We start from the raw sequence: 17440 nt of genomic DNA on the forward strand, positions 1-17440 counted from the left end.
ATTTTTAGGAGAGACGTGGTTTCACCATATTGACCAGGCTGGTCTTGAACTCCTGACCTTGTGATCTGCCCACCTTGGCTTCCCAAAGTGCTGGGATTACAGGCTTGAGCCACTGCACCCAGCCAGTTTAACAAATTGTTAAATGCTGTATTAGTGAGTGTGACAAGAAATAGTCCACTTTCACACCCAGATATTGGGCATACACATTTGGTCAGCCTTCGGGAGGCCACTTACCCATTAATCTATTTGTCTTTAGAACAAGAAATTCCACCATGAAGAATTTTCCAAAGAAAATCTTGAACCAGGCCGGGTGCAGTGTGTCATGCCTCTAATCCCAGCACTTGGGATGCTGAGGTGGGCAGATCACCTGAGGTCAGGGGTTTGAGGCCAGCCTGGCTAACATGGTGAAACCCTGTTTCTACTAAAAATACAGAAAACTACCTGGGCGTGGTGGCACGCGCCTGTAATCCCAACTACTCAGGAGGCTGAGGCAAGAGAATCCTTGAACTCAGGAGGTGGAGGTTGTAGTGAGCCTAGATCGCGCCATTGCACTCCAGCTTGGGCAACAAGAGCGAAACTCCATCTCAAAAAAAAAAAAAAAAAAAGTAAGAAAAGTAAAAAGAAAATCTTGAACCAGTTTGTGAAGATACAAGTGCAAGGATGATGACATTGTTTATATTGGTGAAAAAACTGGAAACAACCTTAGTGTGCCTCAGCAAAATAGTTGAACAAGTAGGACACCACAGCAGACGGCAGCGCCCATGACCCTGGCTCCTGGTGTCCAGGCCTTTGTGTAATGCCGTCCCCTTAAACTGTGGGTACGACCTAGTACTTGCTTCCAGCCAGTAGAATACTGCAGCATTGAGTGGGCATCACTTCTGTGATTCGATTACAAAAGGTTGGGACTTCCACCCTTCTTGCAGATTCTCTGCCTTGCTGCTCTGAGGAAGTAGGGAAGGACCACATGGAAAGGAGCTGAGCACAGCCTCTGACTAACAGCCGTGAAGGAATTCAGGCTCTGTGTCCAACAACACAGAAGGAACTAATCCTGTTGACTATGTAAGTGAGCTTGGAAGCAGATATGTCTTAGTCTGTTTTGTGTTGCTATAACAAAATACCACAGATTGCATATTTTACAAATAAAAGAAATTTGTTTCTCACAGTTCTGGGGGCTGAGAAATCCAGCATCAAGTTTCCAGCAACTTGCAAGGGCCTTCTTCTCACATCACCCCATGGCAAAAGGTAGAAGGGTGAACGGGCACACATGAGGGAGAGCAAGCAAGGAAGAGACAACCAAACTTGCTTTTACAATAACCTACTTTCACAATAACAAAGCCACTCTCATGATAACATTAATTCATTTATGAGGGCAGAGTCCTCATGGTCTAATTACCTCTTAGTGGTCTCACCTCTTAATACCACCAAAATGGCAATTAAATGTCAACATGAGTTTTGGAGGAGACATTCAAACCATAGCAAGATTCTTTCTTCCCCAGTCAAGCCTTCAGAAGATAACTCAATCCTGGAAGACAATTTTCAGCCTAATGAGAGACCCTAAAACAGAGAATGCAGCTAAGCAAAGCCTAGATTCCTGATCCACAGCAATTGGGAGATAATAAATATGTATCGCTTTAAGCCACTAAGTTTGTGGTAATTTGTGAGATAGCGATAGATAACTAATACTGAAATTATCCCACTGGTAAAAAGGGTTAAGTCATATCTATTTGTATGACTATGTACAATGGCCATGCTAGTCCTAAGTTAAAAAAAACAAGTAGATAACAAAACAGTATATGTTATATAACCCACTTTTACAAACAAGTGTCTAAAATATTTTTCTGCTTAGACAAAAAATATTTTATGCCAAAATAATACATAGATTAAATTGTTCATAAGATTGTATCTAAAGGAAAAAGATTTTAGGAACCTCACTCCATAACCCATACGGTTTCCATTTTTAAAACAAGCTTTGTTGCTTTTAGAATTAGGAAAAAAAATAAAATATTTCCATTTAGAAAAAAATAAAAATAATGTTATGGCTAAAACATCAAAGAACTTAAAATATTTTGTCATTTGTGGCAGATGCTGCTTGGTGGCCAACCCATGCTTCCATTCCTAGTACTCTTCTCCTTTGCTTGTCTTCCACTGTAGAAGTTGGAAGGGTGAAATCGTCACTTTGCAAGCCTTCCTTGCAGCTAGGGTGCCTACCGTGTGGTACGTCTGGGCGATGAGATAAAAGTGAAAGTCTGCTGAAGAGGTCGATATCACTGACTCCCTTTTCTCTTCTTCTTTCCTGCCCTCACAGAGCACACGTCTTGTGGAAAAGTTGCCATGTGACATATGCTATGAAAGCAAGTGTACGCAGAACGGAGACAGTTCAGTGGAGGGGTGTGTGATCCAGCCTAGAACTTAGAAGTTGGCTATCCAGAGAAGACAATATCTAAGCTTGAGAGGGAAGCAGGTAGAGGATGCAGAGAAAGAATATCCTAAAAACAGAGGAAAATTTGGGCACCACACTCTCGAGGGGCAGCACATTGGAGATGAAGTCATATCTGCTGCACATTTACGTATTTCCTCCTTGAATCAGGATGTGTTCAGCTGTAAATAACAAACACTGTGACTCACAGTAGCTTAACCATAAGGTGTTTCATTAGCTCACCAGCAAAAACGTTGATAAGTAGATGTTTCCAGGGTTTCTCTAGGAGCCTTACAATATCTGGGTTCTGAGTCCATTTCTCTTCAGTTCTCATGGTCACAATGCGGCTGCCTCACCTGCAGGATCAGAGGAAGGAGATCATGGGATAAGCCATTGGGGCAACAGGAGAAGGTGTGCCTGGTGTCTGCCTTTCTTATTATAAGAGGAAATTTCCTGGTCCCTTCATCACATTGGTCAAACTGGGTCACATGACAACCCCTAGCGGCAACAGAGGCTAGGAAAGCTGTTCTCTAAATTTCCAGCAGTTGAAGTGGGTACAGAGCAGGGGTGAAGGGAGTTGGGAATCATGGTAGTGAATATCAGTGCTCTCTGCCTCTGCCTAGACCAGGAACAAACTGCCAAAGACTTCTTTGGCTGGGCCTTAGGTTTACCTCCTTAGCCTCACCTCTGAGTCCCTTATCTCATAGGCCTCTAATTAATGATCCAGCCAGGCTCCCAGGGGCTCAGCCTGGGCTGATTCCCAGACCTGGCTTTCCCTGTATTCTGGGCTATTAGTTTCTTACTAAAGTCCCCAGTCCTGGGATGCCTGTGTCAGTCAACATGTCCCCCCAGCTGCCCAAAATGTTCTCTCCCATTCTTGCTCTAGTAGGTGACTAAGAGTTCCTACTCTGGTTATTTGTCTGGGTGTTCCAGAGAATTAAAATAAATAGGATATATATTGGACCCAGGAGAGAACTAATGCTGCAGTTTAAGTCCAAATTCTATAAGAAGAAATCCCTCTTGCCTGAAGGAGATCAGTCTTTTTGGTCTGTTTAGCTCTTCCACTGATTGAATAGTCTACCCACAATGTGGAGGGCAATCTGCTTTACTCAAAATCCACCAACATAAATGGAAATCTTACCCAGAAGCATCCTCACAGAAACATCCAGAATAATGTTTGACCAAATATCTGGGCGTCATGGCTCCATCCAAGGTGACAAATAAAATTAACTCTCATGTTCTGTTAATTCCTTGCTGTTAGGCCCTAGACAAGTCATTTCTTATATTAGGCTGTTCTTGTATTGCTGTAAAAAAAAATGAGACAGTGTCATTGATAAAGAAAAGAGATTTAATTGGCTCACAGTTCTGCTGGCTGTACAGGCCTGGCACCAGCATCTGCTTGGCTTCTGGTGAGGGCCTCAGGAGCCTACAATCATGGCAGAAGATGAAGGGGGGCAGGTGCATCACTTGGTGAGAGCAGGAGCAAGAAAGCAAGAGGAGAAGGTCCCAGACTTTAAAAAAAAACAGATCTTGTGTGAACTCACTCATCCCTAAAAGGATGGTGCTAAGCCATTCATGAGGGATCTGCCTCCATGATCCAAACACCTCCCACTAGGCCCTACCTCCAGTACTGGAGATTACATTTCAACATGAGGCTTGGAGGGGACAAATATCCAAACTATCTTATCCACCCCGGACCCCCAATTCCTATGTCCTTCTCACACTGCAAAATACAATAATCTCTTCCCAACAGTCCCCTAAAATTGTAACTCATTCCAACATCAAGTCCAAAGTCCTAAGTCTCATCTGAGACTCATCTCCTCCCACCTATGAGACTGTAAGGTCAAAACAAGTTATTTACTTCCAAGATACAATGGTGGTGCAGGCATTGGATAAACACTCACAAAGGGAAAAATTGGTCAAAAGAAAGAGGCAACAGGTCCCACACAAATCTGAAATCCAGCAGTGCATTTGTTAACTGTTAATGCTCCAAAATAATCTCCTTTGACTCCATGTCCCACAGCTGGAGCAAACTGGTGAAGGGGTGGGCTCCCAAGGCCTTGGGTAGCTCTGCCCCTCTGGCTTTGTTGTGTGTAACCTACATGGCTGCTCTCAAAGATTGGAGTTGATGCTTGAAGCTTTACCAGTGTCAGCGTGCAAGCTGCCAATGGATCTACCACTCTGGGGGGTGGAGGCCAGTGATCCCCTTCCCACAGCTACACTAGGCAGTGTCATGGTGGGAATTCCGTGTGGGGGCTCCAACCCCACATTTCCCCCTTAGAATTGCCCTAATAGTGTCTCTCTGTGGGGACTCCACCCCTGCAGCAGACTTCTGCCTGGGCATCCAGGCTTTTCCATACATCCTTTGAAACGTAGATGGAAGCCACCAAGCCTCCTTCATGCCTCCATTCTGAGTATTTGTAGGCTTAACACTATATGGAAACTGCCCAGGCTTATGGCTTGCACCCTGTGGTGCTGCTGCCCAAGTTGTACCTGGACCCCTTTGAGCTGAGGCTGGCGCTAGAGCTACCAGGATGTAGAGAGCAGTGTCCTGCAGCTGTGCATGGAAGTTCCAGGCCTGGCCTCGAAACCATTCTTTCCTCCTAGACCTCTGGGTCTGTGATGGGAGGGGCTTCCTAGAAGAGCTCTGAAATGACTTCAGGGACTTTTCCCATTGTTTTGGATATCAGCACCTGACTCCCTTTAATCATGCAAGTCTCTCAGTAAGTGGTTGCTCCACAGCCTGCTTGGATTCCTCTCCTGACAATGGGCTTTTCTTTTCTACCACATGACTAGGCTACAAATTTTCCAAACTTTTACCCTACCTTTATATATAAGTTCCAACTTAACTCATTTATTTGCTTCCACAGATGAGCATAGGCTGTTAGAAGCAGTCAGGCCACTTCTTGAAGGGTTTGCTGGTCAGAAATTTCTTCTATTAGATACTCTAGGTAATCACTCTTAAGTTCAAACTTTCACAGTTCCCTAGGGCATTAACACAATATAGCCAAGTTATTTGCTAAGGCATATAAAGGGTGACCTTTGTTCTGGTTGCCAATAGTTTCCTCATTTCTTTCTTCTCTCCTTTCCTTTCCTTTCCTTTTCTCTCTCCTCTCCTCTTCTCTCCTCTCCTCTCCTCCTTCCTTCTTTCTTCTCTTTCTTTTCTTTCCTTTCTTTCCTTCCTTCCTTTCTTCCTTTCTTTTCTTTCTTTTCTTTCTTTCCTTTCTCTTTCAACAGAGTCTTGCTCTGTTGCCCAGGCCAGACTGCAATGGCATGATCTCAGCTCACTGCAACCTCCTCCTCCTGGTTTCAAGAGATTCTCCTGCCTCAGCCTCCTGAGTAGCTGGGACCGCAGACACATGCCACCACGCTCAGCTATTTTTTTTTTTTTAATTTTTAGTAGAGACAGGGTTTCAACATGTTGGCCAGGCTGGTCTCAAACTCCTGACCTCAAGTGATCTACCCACCTCAGCCTCGCAAAGTGCTGGGATTACAGGTGTGAGCCACCGCGCCTGGCCAGGTTCCTCATTTCTAACTGAGGCTTCATCAGCCTGGATTTCACCATCCACATCACTATCAGCATTTTAGTCACAACTATTTAGCCAGTTGAAGTTCCAAACATTCCCTTATCATCCTGTCTTCTTCCGTGCCCTCTAAACTCTTCCAACCTCTGCCCATTACCCAGTTCCAAAGTTACTTCCACATCATCAGCTATCTTTACAGCAAACCTCTACTCTTTAGTTCCAATTTTTTGTATTAGGTCATTCTTGCATTGATGTAAATAAATTTCTGAGGCTGGGTAATTGACAAAGAAAAGAAGTTTAACTGGCTCATGCTTCTACAGGCTGTACAGTCATGACACCAACATCTACTCAGCTTCTGGTGAGGGTGTCAGGAAGCTTACAATCATGGTGAAATGCAAAGCAGGAGCAGGCATATCACATGGCAAAAGCAGGAACGAGAGAACAAGTAGGGGGAGGTCCGCAGACTTTTAAACAACCAGATCTCATGTGAACTCACTCATCACCAAGAGGAGGGCGCTAAATCATTCATGAGAGGTCTGCCTGCATGAACCAAACACCTCCCACCAGGCCTCTAACATTAGGGATTATATTTCAACCTGAGACTTGGAGGGGAAGCTATCTAAACCACATCACTCTCCTTCCTGTAAAAATGGAGATTGTACCCTTTGCTCAGTGAGGCTATTGTGAGGTTAACTGAGATATTCCATGTGCCCACTTGGCACACAGTAAGCATTCAAGAAAATGTTACTTCCCTTCCCTTTCTCTTAGGTACTTTACAAGTCACTTCCCTCGGATCTTATCTTTCTTATGATCGGAATTAAGAGACTCAAAGCTGTAGTCAACTTGTGCTGGGCCATGGATCTGTGAGTCACGTAGCTTTGAGGCCCAAGCAGAGCCCCAGTAGCAATACCATGGAAGTGAAAATTATAGGGGATTCGGAATTGGGGACATGAGTCTGCTCAAGGAGACAAAGATGATTTTCCAGGAGAGGCAGAAAAAAGGAATAGATGTTGCCTGAAGATTGTCCAGGTTCCATGAGACCAAGCTGTGTGTCCTAGCCTTTTTTCATGACCTCCTGAATTTCAGTTCCATAAAGTCCTGCATGCTTGAGCCAGTTCCAGGCATCTCTGTTCCTTGAAATCAGAAGATGCCTGAGTTTGTTCCTTCTTCTATCAGTCACCAGGGAGAATGTTCTCCCGCTCACCATCTCTCAGATGAACATTCTATTTTGCACTGACCACCCTCTATTGCCACCAGGATGCAGCCCAGGCTTCTTAGCAGAATGTTCAAGGGCTTCTATGCTCTACCCCAACCCACCTGTCTATCCCATCACTCAACAATACCACTGTCCCTTTTTCCCTATTAACACCTCATACTTAATGTCCTTCTATGCTTTGTCTCTTCTTGAAACATCCCTCCCCACCCTTCCCATGAACAAAGTCCTATTTATGCTTCCAGATCCGCTATAAAAGTTGCCTCCTGGATCCCTCTCCACCCCCGGCTGAATCATTCTCTACTCTAGGTCCCCATAGAACAGTCTGTTTTGTTGTTTGAGTGGACCAGGAGAGCAGAGTGGTTAAGAGCAGAAACCTGGTGAAGTGAATCCCCCAGCTAGCTGTGGGACCTGGGAGACATATCTGACTTTCTGAGCCTCAGTTTCCTTATCTGTAACTTAGAGGAAATAAGAGTATCTGCCTCACAGAGCTGTGATGAGAATTACTAGAGATGATGTACCCAAAGAACTTAGCACAGTATACAGAAAACAGTAGATAGTCAACAAATGATGTTCCCTCCTCCCCTTGCAAGCCAAAATTGGGTCATTGTGTAATTTCAGAGATGCTGGGGGAAGCAGCTAAGTCTGGGGTCTCCGGAATAGCATGGATGGGGCAGGAATTAGCTGTATCCATCTGGGGACCCCCAGCCCCCAGACCTTTCCAATACCTCTCTCAAGGTTCTCAGCACACAACAGCCAGGAAATCCGCACCCACACAGCCCAACCACAGTTCAGGTGCCCTACCACAAACCCAGAGGTACCACACAGCACAGGATGCAGACAAGAAATAGCCAATGACAAAAACCAGTAGGTTTTTATCAGAATTTTCCACAGACCACTTGGGTAAAAGTTATTACCATACCATGTCATTCAGTATCTTAATTGTTGGGTTTATGGGGGGTTTTGGTTGTTATTATTTTGTTTTGTTTTCCGATTTCAAGCAGTCAGACTCAGCAGGGATTACTCATTCCAAAGAAAGTACGTTTTTCTATTTTGGTCCAATAGTGGTTTGGATTTCCTCAGAATGAGAGGCCTCTTCCGGCTTCCTTTGAAAGATGGTTCTTGTTACATACAGAGAGCCAGAAGGGATTTCGGGCCATCAGATCCCAAAGCCCTCCAGCAAGGCAGGGAGCCTCAATTCTGGTTATTCGTAACAACAAGGACTCCTTTTATGATGAAGATGCTTAGGAGCTTCCAAAGGTTTTCAGATCTAGTACAGAATTGGAAACTTTGAGAGCTGGACAGGGTCAACAGTGCTGTCCTGATCAGATGGGTGGCCAACCATGAACTGCTTCCAGCAGGAAATCACTTTACAGCGCGTGAAGGATATCACTACCCTATTAGAACCTCTACAGCTCCATTGCATTTAAGATGAAATCCACCACCTTACCATGGCCTACAAGGCCCTGCATCAACCCCATCTCTGGCCATTGTCCCTCTTCTTCATACACCCAGCCACACTGACTTTGTCCCTGTTCCTTGTCAAGGCCAAACTTGCCCTACCCTGGAGCATTTGCACTTCTTGGTCCTTCACAGGGAGGCTGCTCCCGCTTCTCTACAAATGCCTAGCTCAGTGCAAATGTCACAGGCTCAGAAAATCCTTCCCTAAGTATCTTAAACAAAGTGCTAGCCCAGTCACTCTCAAGGACTTTACCCTGTTGGCTTTCCCCAAAGCAATTATCTGTAGCTGGAATTATCAGGCTCATTTCATCTACCTCTAGCACGGCAGGTCCTTGCCTATCTTGCTTGTTGCGGCATCCCAGAGTAGACCCAGTGCCTGACACATACACAGTAGGTACTCAATACACGTTTGTTGAATGAATAAATGAATTTTATATCCTTTCTTTAAAAAAATCGGAGCCTTATCCACACACTTTACACAGACATTGTCTCTTTACAAGAGACAGTCTCTTTAAAACTGTCTCTTTACAAGGATAACGTTACTGTTATGCTTATTTTGTAGCCAAGGAAATGGACTTCAAGATGGGTGCTGATTCTCCCAGCACCACTTACCTAGTCATTTACTGCAGCATAACAAACCACTCAAGCTAGCTTTACACCACTTTAAACCACTCCAGCAGCTTTAAACAGTGGTTCTTGTACTGGCCCCCCCGAGCTTACTCATGTGGCTGCATTCAGCTAGTGGGTCTGCTGTGAGGGCTGCGACTGCTGGGCACCTCTCTCCGTACGGTCTTTCATCCTAGATAGCTTCACAGCGTGGTGGTCTTGGGTATTGTTCTGAGAAGGGGAAAGGCAAGGCTGCCATGTCTCTTAAGGCCTAACCTCAGAAGCCACACTGCATCACTTCTACTGGGTTCTATGGGTTGGAGCAAGTCTCAAGGTCAGTCCGAAGTTCAAGGAGCAATGAAATACACTTCACCTCTCCATAGGAGGTGCTGTTCCATTGCAAAGAAGCCTGGGCTGAATTGCCAGGTTCGTTTTTGAAAATCCATCACAGCTAGTGAGTGCTGGAACCAGCCTGGGTAAGCCTGTGACTCACTAAGGCAGACCAAGGGACCGTGACTATCCAGCAATATCAGATGACTCTAGAAACTGCAGTGGCCTACAACATGTAATGTAAGTATCTCTCACTGACACCACATGTCCACTGGGGGCCAGCTGGGCCTCTGCGGTTTCACTCTGGGACCCAGGTGATGGAGCAGCCTCTCCCTGGCACAACACCTGAATGGTGCCAGTCCTGTGGCAGACAGGAAAGGAACATGGCAGGCACTCTCGGCCCTAAAGCCTCTGCTCAGAAGAAATACACATCATTTCTACCAGCACATGAGTAGCTACACAAGTCCCAGGCACATCAACCTCTTTCCGGGAGCAGCACTGAAGATGCGTGGATGGTGATTCCACCACCCTGGAGCCCGTTTTCCTCTTCAGCTCCTTTAAAAACACATTCTTTGCTGAGTGGAAATGCATCTCATTCTATTTCTACCATTAGCCTGAGTGCTGCTGTCTCATCTGTTCCCTCTGCACAGAGGTCCTTCATAGAGACGAAGGTCACTGGAGCCTTCTCTACTCCAGGACGCACATCCCAGCCTTTTCAGCTCTCCCCTGCTTAAAGACCTGCCATAACCCCCTTATTGATAACTGGATCAAGTCCAAACTGCCATCCGAGCCCTCCAGGCCTCCCTCGATCAGGTTCCCACTGGCCTCTCCAGCCTTGTCTCCTGGTTCTGTCTGTGCTCCCCACACCTTGGCTTGCAGCTGTGCTGAACCTCACGCCTCAGTACCTTTCTCGGTGCTGTCACCTCAACCTGCACAGCCCTTCCCCTCTTCTCCAGTTTGTGAAATGTTGCTTTTCTTTTAGGATTGGCCTGTAAAGTAATCTTTTTGAAGATAATCCTCTTTTTCCTTTGTCAGGGTCAATCAACTTTTTCATTTTCTAAACCTCTTTGTTATAGCATTTTTTTCATTCACTCATTCAGTGAATGTTTATTGAGTATCTACTGTGTACCAGGTACTGTTCTAGGCTCTGCAGACACAGGGAACAACACAGATAAGGTTGCAATCCTTCCCCTGTTGTATGCCGGTGAGATAAAGCAGGCAATACGCATATAAGCAAATGAAAAACAAAATAGGCCAGGCATGGTGGCTCACGCCTGTAATCCCAGCACTTTGGGAGGCTGAGGCAGGTGGATCACAAGGTTAGGAATTCGAGACCAACCTGGTCAATATGGTGAAACCCCATATCTACTAAAAATACAAAAATTAGCTGGGCGTAGTGGTGAGCACCTGTAGTCCCAGCTACTCAGGAGGCTGAGGCAGGAGAATCGCTTGAACCTGGGAAGCAGAGGTTGCAGTGAGCTGAGATCACACCACTGTACTCCAGCCTGGCAACAGAGCAAGACTCCATCTCAAAAAAAAAAAAAGGAAAAAAGAAAAACAAATTAATTTTAGGCAGTGATAAATATGTTAATTACAATAAAAGGGTCTGCTGTGGAAAAACACTATAGGCAAGAAGGTGACTCCTTTAGATAAGTTGGTTAGGGGTGGGCTCACTGAGGAGGTGATGCTCGAGCAGCTACAGGAACAGAGGGGAGCTTTCCCGGCAGAAAAAACAACCTGTGCAAATGGCCTGTGGTATGGTCTGCTTGGCCTAGTCCAGGAAAGGGGAAGAAGCCACTGTGGTTGAGGTGCAGAGAGAGAGGTAAAGAGTGGTGAGAGATGAGATCCGAGAGGCGGCTCTAGCAAACCACATAGGGTGAGGCCTCTTAGCAGTGACAAGAAACTTGGATTTTACTTGAACTATAGCAAGAAGTCACAGGAGGTCTGGAAGCAGGGAAGTAGACAGGCACGATCTGATTTACACTTTTCAGAGATTATCTGAGCTGCTTTGTGAATGGCAGGTGAGCAAGAGAGGCGTCCAGAAGACCAGTTTGGAGGCTCTTGTCATTCCAAGATGACAATGACTTGGATGCATAGTGCAGCAATAGCCTCCCCAGAAACTGTGAACTGAGACCTAGGGGACCATGGCCCCTCGTCCTCTGCCTCGCAGCCCCTGGCACAGGGCTGGTCCGTGGTGACAGAATGGCTTGAGGTGGTGCATCAATCAGCAGTGGCATGTGTCTGAAATGCATGCTAGCTGAACCCTCCTCGCTTTCACCATCCTTTGCCAAGCTTCCACGGAAATCCCCCTCCACACACCAGGCTCCCCAAGCAAACCCGGTCAGCCCAGCTGACCGCCTGCCTCCCCGGCACTGGGCTGCTGTCCAGGCCTGGCGAAAATCTCTTACCATCCTGCCCACCCAGGCTCCCTCCACGGAAATCTGTGTGGTTAGCACAGTGGCCTTGATATCTTGATATTCAGGAGACGGGTTTTCCCATCTGAGCCTTCGTTTTCTCATCTGGAAGGCGGGCATTATTCTCCTTACCCCAAAACCCCTTTTCCCAAAGTCCACTTCCTTACTTCTCTCTCTCTTCATCCCCTTCCTTCAACCAACACAAAGCCACTCTAGGGTTTTTGAAGTTTCCTTTTTTTTTTTTTTTTTTGGTAATTAATAACCCCTGAACTAATTAATTTCTGCATTTGTGTTTCTAGATTTCAGATTCCAGAATTATTCAAGCTTTTCCTCAAAACTAGTTATTTCCCCCTTCTAGCCTGACTCTAGCTGGGCCCTGGGCGCCCAACGTGAGGGCTGCCACCTGACCCCCTGGGTCCAGCGCCCACCCGGGGCAGGTCTCCAGCTGTGGCCACTCAGCCAGTATCTGCGCAGGTGAACCATGGGGCTCAGGAACAGGCGGTTGTCCGGTCAAGGGCGGGCTCGCAATCAGCGGGGCGGGGAGAGGGAAAGAGCCAGGGAGAAAAGGGAGAGAAAGAGGGGGCAGTGTGTCAGAAAGGAAGAGGAAGGGGCAAGTGTCAGAGTCGGCGAGATGAGGAGGGAGGGTGAAGGAGAACGGAAAATAGAAAGTGGGTGAGACCGTGGGAGAGGAAGACTGGGGGAGAAAATGTGGGTGTGTGCGCGCTGAGAGAGAGAGAGAGAGAGAGAGAGACTTGGAGAGGGAAGGAAGGGAAGGAGCGTTGAGAGCAAGGAGGAGCGAGTTGGGGGCGGAGACGAGGAAGTGGGTGCGAGGCGCGGGGCGCAGGCCGTGCGCGCGCCGCCCGCTCCATCCCTGCCCGGAGCGCAGCCGGCGCGGGCGCGGGACCGAGGCGAACCGGGTGCGGAGCCAACGCCCGCGGCAGCAGCACCAGGTAACGCGGCCGCCGCCTCCCCGCGGGGCCTCGGCGCGGGGTGGGGTCCCGGGCGGGCTTGGGGACCCGTCGTGGGCTGGCGGAGCCGCCTGAGGGGCTGCTCCGGGATCCCCGGCGGCGGTCGTGGCCCCGAACCCGGGTTCGAGACCCGGCCCCACCGCTCCCTGGCTGTGCCTGACCTTGGGCAGGTGCCTCCGCTTGGCCTGTGAGCCTCAGTTTCCTTCTCTGTGATCGCCGGGGTTGTGCCTTCCCCAAGGGGGCGTTGAGAGCTCGGGATGCAGTCCCAGTCCGCGGCGGTGCTCGGGACGCGGTTCGGCTTTATGTCCTCTTTGCCCGCGAGGGGTGGATTTGGAAAGTCCACTTGCGCCGAAACAGTCCCCGTTTTGTCCCTGGGTCTGGGTGGTGGCATTTTCTCGCGGCGATGTGTCTGTCGGAGCATGGAGCAACTTTCTGCTAAAGGGAAGCCAGCGGAGGGCGGAGGGCGAGGGCTGGTGGGGAGGAGGCTCCTATGTCTCAGGGAACGAGAACGACCTGCCTTCATCCCGCTGGGCTGCAGCTTGCTGCCCGACGACCGTTGACTGGAGCCACGACAGGCAGCGCTCAGCGGGTGGGAGTCATTGCTGGGGACATCTGGACGTGGATTCGCCTGTGGGATGAGCGGAGCAAGTGGCCTCTTTTGATAGGAATCCCAGTTTGCGCATTGACCTTGAGCTTGAGAGCCTCAGTTTCCTCCTGAGGGCCATGCTAATCCCCCCACCCGGTCCATGAGGTGTTGTGAGGTGAACGAGGTGGGGCAGGAAAGTGCCTGTGTGCTGTGGTGGCCCCCAGTGGCAGCTGTCATGCCCTAGCTCAGGTGGGCCCAGTCCTGGAGGTGGTTGCCTCTTGGGAAGTCATTTCTACGTTCTAGGTCCCCTTTGTGTCCTTTGCCAGAGAGGGTAAGTCGGTGAAGCTGGGTGGTGACCAGGCTGGACTTGAAGCAGGGCAGGGCCTAGGGAATGTGGGGGGCCCAGAAGCTTCAGCCTCCACTCCACACCTATCCTGAGGCTGATGCTCCTCTAGACATGACGTCTCTCAGATGGCAGTTTTTGTCCTGTGAAGACTCCTGGCATAATCTCTCAGCACCTCAGTTTCCTTATTTATAAAAGGAAGTTATAAATTCCTCCCTACTAATGAGTTTCCTGTCCCTGGAGGTTATCCAAGGCAATTGGATAGATTACATTTTTTGACATCTCTGGGTCTGGATGGTGGCATTTTCTCCTTATATCTGAGCTGGGATATAAGGAGAATTCAATATCATGAGAAAATAACTTATCTCGAGAACCTGCTCCTTGCAGGCCGGGTACTTGGTGCATTACAAGTATGGCATTGGTTAGAGTCACCACAGCAATCCTGGGAAACTGGTGCCATCAAATCCCAATTTACAGATGAGGAAACTGAGGTTCTCAGAGGTAAATGATTGCCATGTGGTCACACCGGTAGGAAATGCCTGTGCAGAGACTAGAACCAGGTCTGCCCGCCTCCAGGGTGCTTCTGGTTGTATCGTGCTGGCCCCAAAATATGACTGTATAAGTTGTGGCATAGCACAGGGCCTGGCACATGGCACGTGCACGATCAGCACTGGCTTCTTGTTCCATGTGTCATAGGAAGGGCTGCTACAAAGCACTGGAGAACGTGAGCCTGAAGGCTGGCAGCAGGGTTGGGGTACTCTTTCCAACAGATTTCTCTCAGGGTCTGGAAGGAAGGAAGGTCACTACTCAGTACTACATAGGATGCCGATGTCAGACTGACTCACCCCAGTCCACCAATTTCTTTGCTTCCTCCATCACCTTGTCCTGGTTAACCTTGTCTTTATTTATCTCAGTCTAGGCTAATTCTCCTGAGCTCACAGGCACATCCCACTCTCCATTCTAGGCTGATGATTAACTGCTGACCCTCCCAGGCGACATTCCATGGGAAAAACAAGACCAGCTGTGGTCCCTCTCCGCCAACACCCCATAGTAAGGGAAACAGGATTAAGTTCCAATCCCAAAGATTTAATTCAGACTTGAGGAAGAAATCCCTGATGATGGGGAAAAGGGTGTCCCAGCAGGCTAGAGAGGTTCCTTTGCCAAAAAATGTTTTAAAGAAGAGGAGTACATCCAAATGAAAGCATGGAGATATGAACAAAGCCTCTTTCATGTGCAGAGATATTCATCAACAGTCAGAAAGTGCCTAAATGTCCAACAGTAGGGAATCAATAAAATTAGGGGACGCACATGTGACCACCAAAAGTTGAGAGTTTTTAGTGAATGGAAATATGTTTTGCATCGGCATGCAGATGGCAGGGTCCCAAATATGTGGCAAGAGCTTGGAAAAAAGACTGGAAGGAAATAGGCTAAAGAGTGTTAACAGTGTTTGCCCATGGATGGTGGAGTTGTGGGAGATGTGTTCCCTGACTACTTTTTCTTGACTTTCCAGATTTTATGCAATGAGCATGTTCTTTAATAATTAGTGGACTACCTGACTTCGAGTTCTGAGAGCAGGGAGGAGGGTGCCTGATTGAAAAAAAGGTAACTTATGGTTCAGTAAGGGTGCACTGTATCTGAGGGTGCCCTGTCTCAGGCCTACAATAAAGACTGAATTGTCTCTAAAAGGGTTCAAGTAGTGTTTTCCAGGTTGAAATTTTCACCATCTTCTTGTCTCCTATCTTGTCCCTTCCAATTCTGATACATCCTTTTATCCTATTGTCAATTTGGTAATACAGAGCTGAGGCTACTGCTCCCCTGCTCAGAAATATTCCAAGACTCCTCATTACCAAATGGATCAAGACCAAAGTCCTCAGACTGGCATACATGGCTCATGATGGTCTAGTCTCTGGCCAGCCTTCTCGCCTCCAGCTACCCCACCCACCCACCCTCTGCTGGTCCACCTACAACAATCCACATCCAGCTGGCAGAATGAACTGTGTTCTTGCCCACCTCCAAACTTCCCAGTTGGAATTTCTCTTGCCTGCAATGCCCTCCTTTGCTTAGCAACCCCATCCTACTCTTCCTGCAAGATTCCATTCAAACCAGATCTTTTAGGACCCCACAGTTTACAGGTATGCTCCTCCCCCAGGACTCCTTAAAGATGGGGACGATGTAACCTCTCTTCTCCTTGCCAGCACCCAGGATGCAGCTGGCACATGAAGGCTTGTCAGTAATAGGGGCAACTATGTCGAGGCCTGGCAGGCCCCTTAGAAGAAATGCAAAATTATTAATATCAATAATATCTGTTATTTGTTGTATTCTTACTATGTTCTCATGACAACCCTATGGGTCTCACTTTCAGACTGGAAACTAAGAGTAACATGCGTTCAGCCACTTGCTCAATGTCTAACAGAATTCGAACACTGGCCATCTAAATCCACAGCCTACACTCCTAATCAGGGTCAGGAAGGGTTGACAGATTCAATCAACCAACATTTAAGCAGGGATCACAGAGATGCTGTAAAAAGCAATGCATCCCTGCACTGTAGAGGTGAAGAAATGGCACAACAATGACCTCCAAAGTGTAAGGGTTTGTGCCAAATACTGGGAACCCAGGCATATATAAGATGTCATTGCAGGCTGGACACAGTGGCTCACACCTGTAATCCCAGCACTTTGGGAGGTCAAGGCAGGAGGATCACAAGTTCGGGAGTTCAAGACCAGCCTGGCTAACATGGTGAAACCCCGTCTGTAATAAAAATACACAAAAAGTAGCCGGGCGTGGTGGCAGGTGCTTGCAGTCCCAGCTACTTGGGTGGCTGAGGCAGGAGAATCGCTTGAACTCGGGAAGCAGAGGTTGCAGTGAGCCAAGATTGTGCCACTGCACTCCAGTCTGGGAGACAGAGTGAGACTCTGTCTCAAAAAAAAAAAAAAAAAAAAAAAAAGCCATTGCTACACGGAGCTTACAGACAGTGGGGTGTGGGGAGAGTGGTGTGTAAGCAGGGTCCTCAGGGCTTTGACAGGGGTGTTTAGGAAACTGTGAGGCCTCAGGGGATGCAGGTGAAGGCTGCACAGAGAGGATGATATTTGAAATAGATCAGGAAGAATAAGTAGGAATTCACCAGGTGAGCCAGGGAGGTTGGAACGATGGTTCTCAACTGGGGACGTTTTTGCCCCTTGGAAGACATTTGTCAACGTCTGGAGCTATTTTTGATTGTCACAACTTGGGGAGGGGGAGTGCTGGCGTCTAGTGGGTAGATGCCAGAGATGCTGCTAAACTTCCCACAATACACGGGACAGCCCTCATCACCAAAAATTATCCTGTCCCAAATGTCAATAGTGCGGAGGTTAAGAAACACTGGGTTGGAAGAGAAGAGCATTCCTGACCAGGGATCAGCTGGTTCAGGTACCCACAGGTGTTCACCAAGTGCCTTCAAAGCACTGGTCCTTTGAGCCTGAGGTTGCTCTATTGGTCACCTGGCCTCCCTGCTTCCCTTCTGCCTCCACTGACCTCAAGCAACAAGGGTGGTCTTTTTTAACATCAGAGCATTATAGAGATATAATTCATATACTATAAAA

General features: G+C 47.7%; 1 protein-coding gene and 1 long non-coding RNA gene across 5 annotated transcripts in view; one reads left to right on the forward strand and one right to left on the reverse strand.

The window, feature by feature from the left end:
- Positions 1–13711, reverse strand: part of LOC110743583 — a 36353-nt gene extending 22642 nt beyond the window's left edge. Inside the window, exons 1-3 of one of the 2 annotated variants that reach the window (XR_002522890.2) lie at positions 13094–13711; positions 3558–3720; positions 2660–2772 (exon numbers count right to left, since the gene is read on the reverse strand). This is a non-coding gene — a long non-coding RNA (uncharacterized LOC110743583). Of the gene's footprint in view, positions 1–596; positions 2773–3557; positions 3721–13093 lie in introns of those variants that run through there. The other variant, XR_002522889.2, reaches the window with a different exon arrangement.
- The window catches only part of HRH2 (histamine receptor H2), a 53974-nt gene continuing 49107 nt past the window's right edge, over positions 12574–17440 (forward strand). For all 3 annotated transcript variants that reach the window (XR_004183911.1, XM_031666610.1, XM_031666611.1), the window contains exon 1: positions 12574–12914. The gene's annotated coding sequence lies outside the window, so the exon portion shown is untranslated. The remainder of the gene's footprint in view (positions 12915–17440) is intronic.

The sequence above is a fragment of the Papio anubis genome, chromosome 5, assembly GCF_008728515.1.
Source record: "Papio anubis isolate 15944 chromosome 5, Panubis1.0, whole genome shotgun sequence".
Lineage (NCBI taxonomy): Eukaryota > Metazoa > Chordata > Mammalia > Primates > Cercopithecidae > Papio > Papio anubis.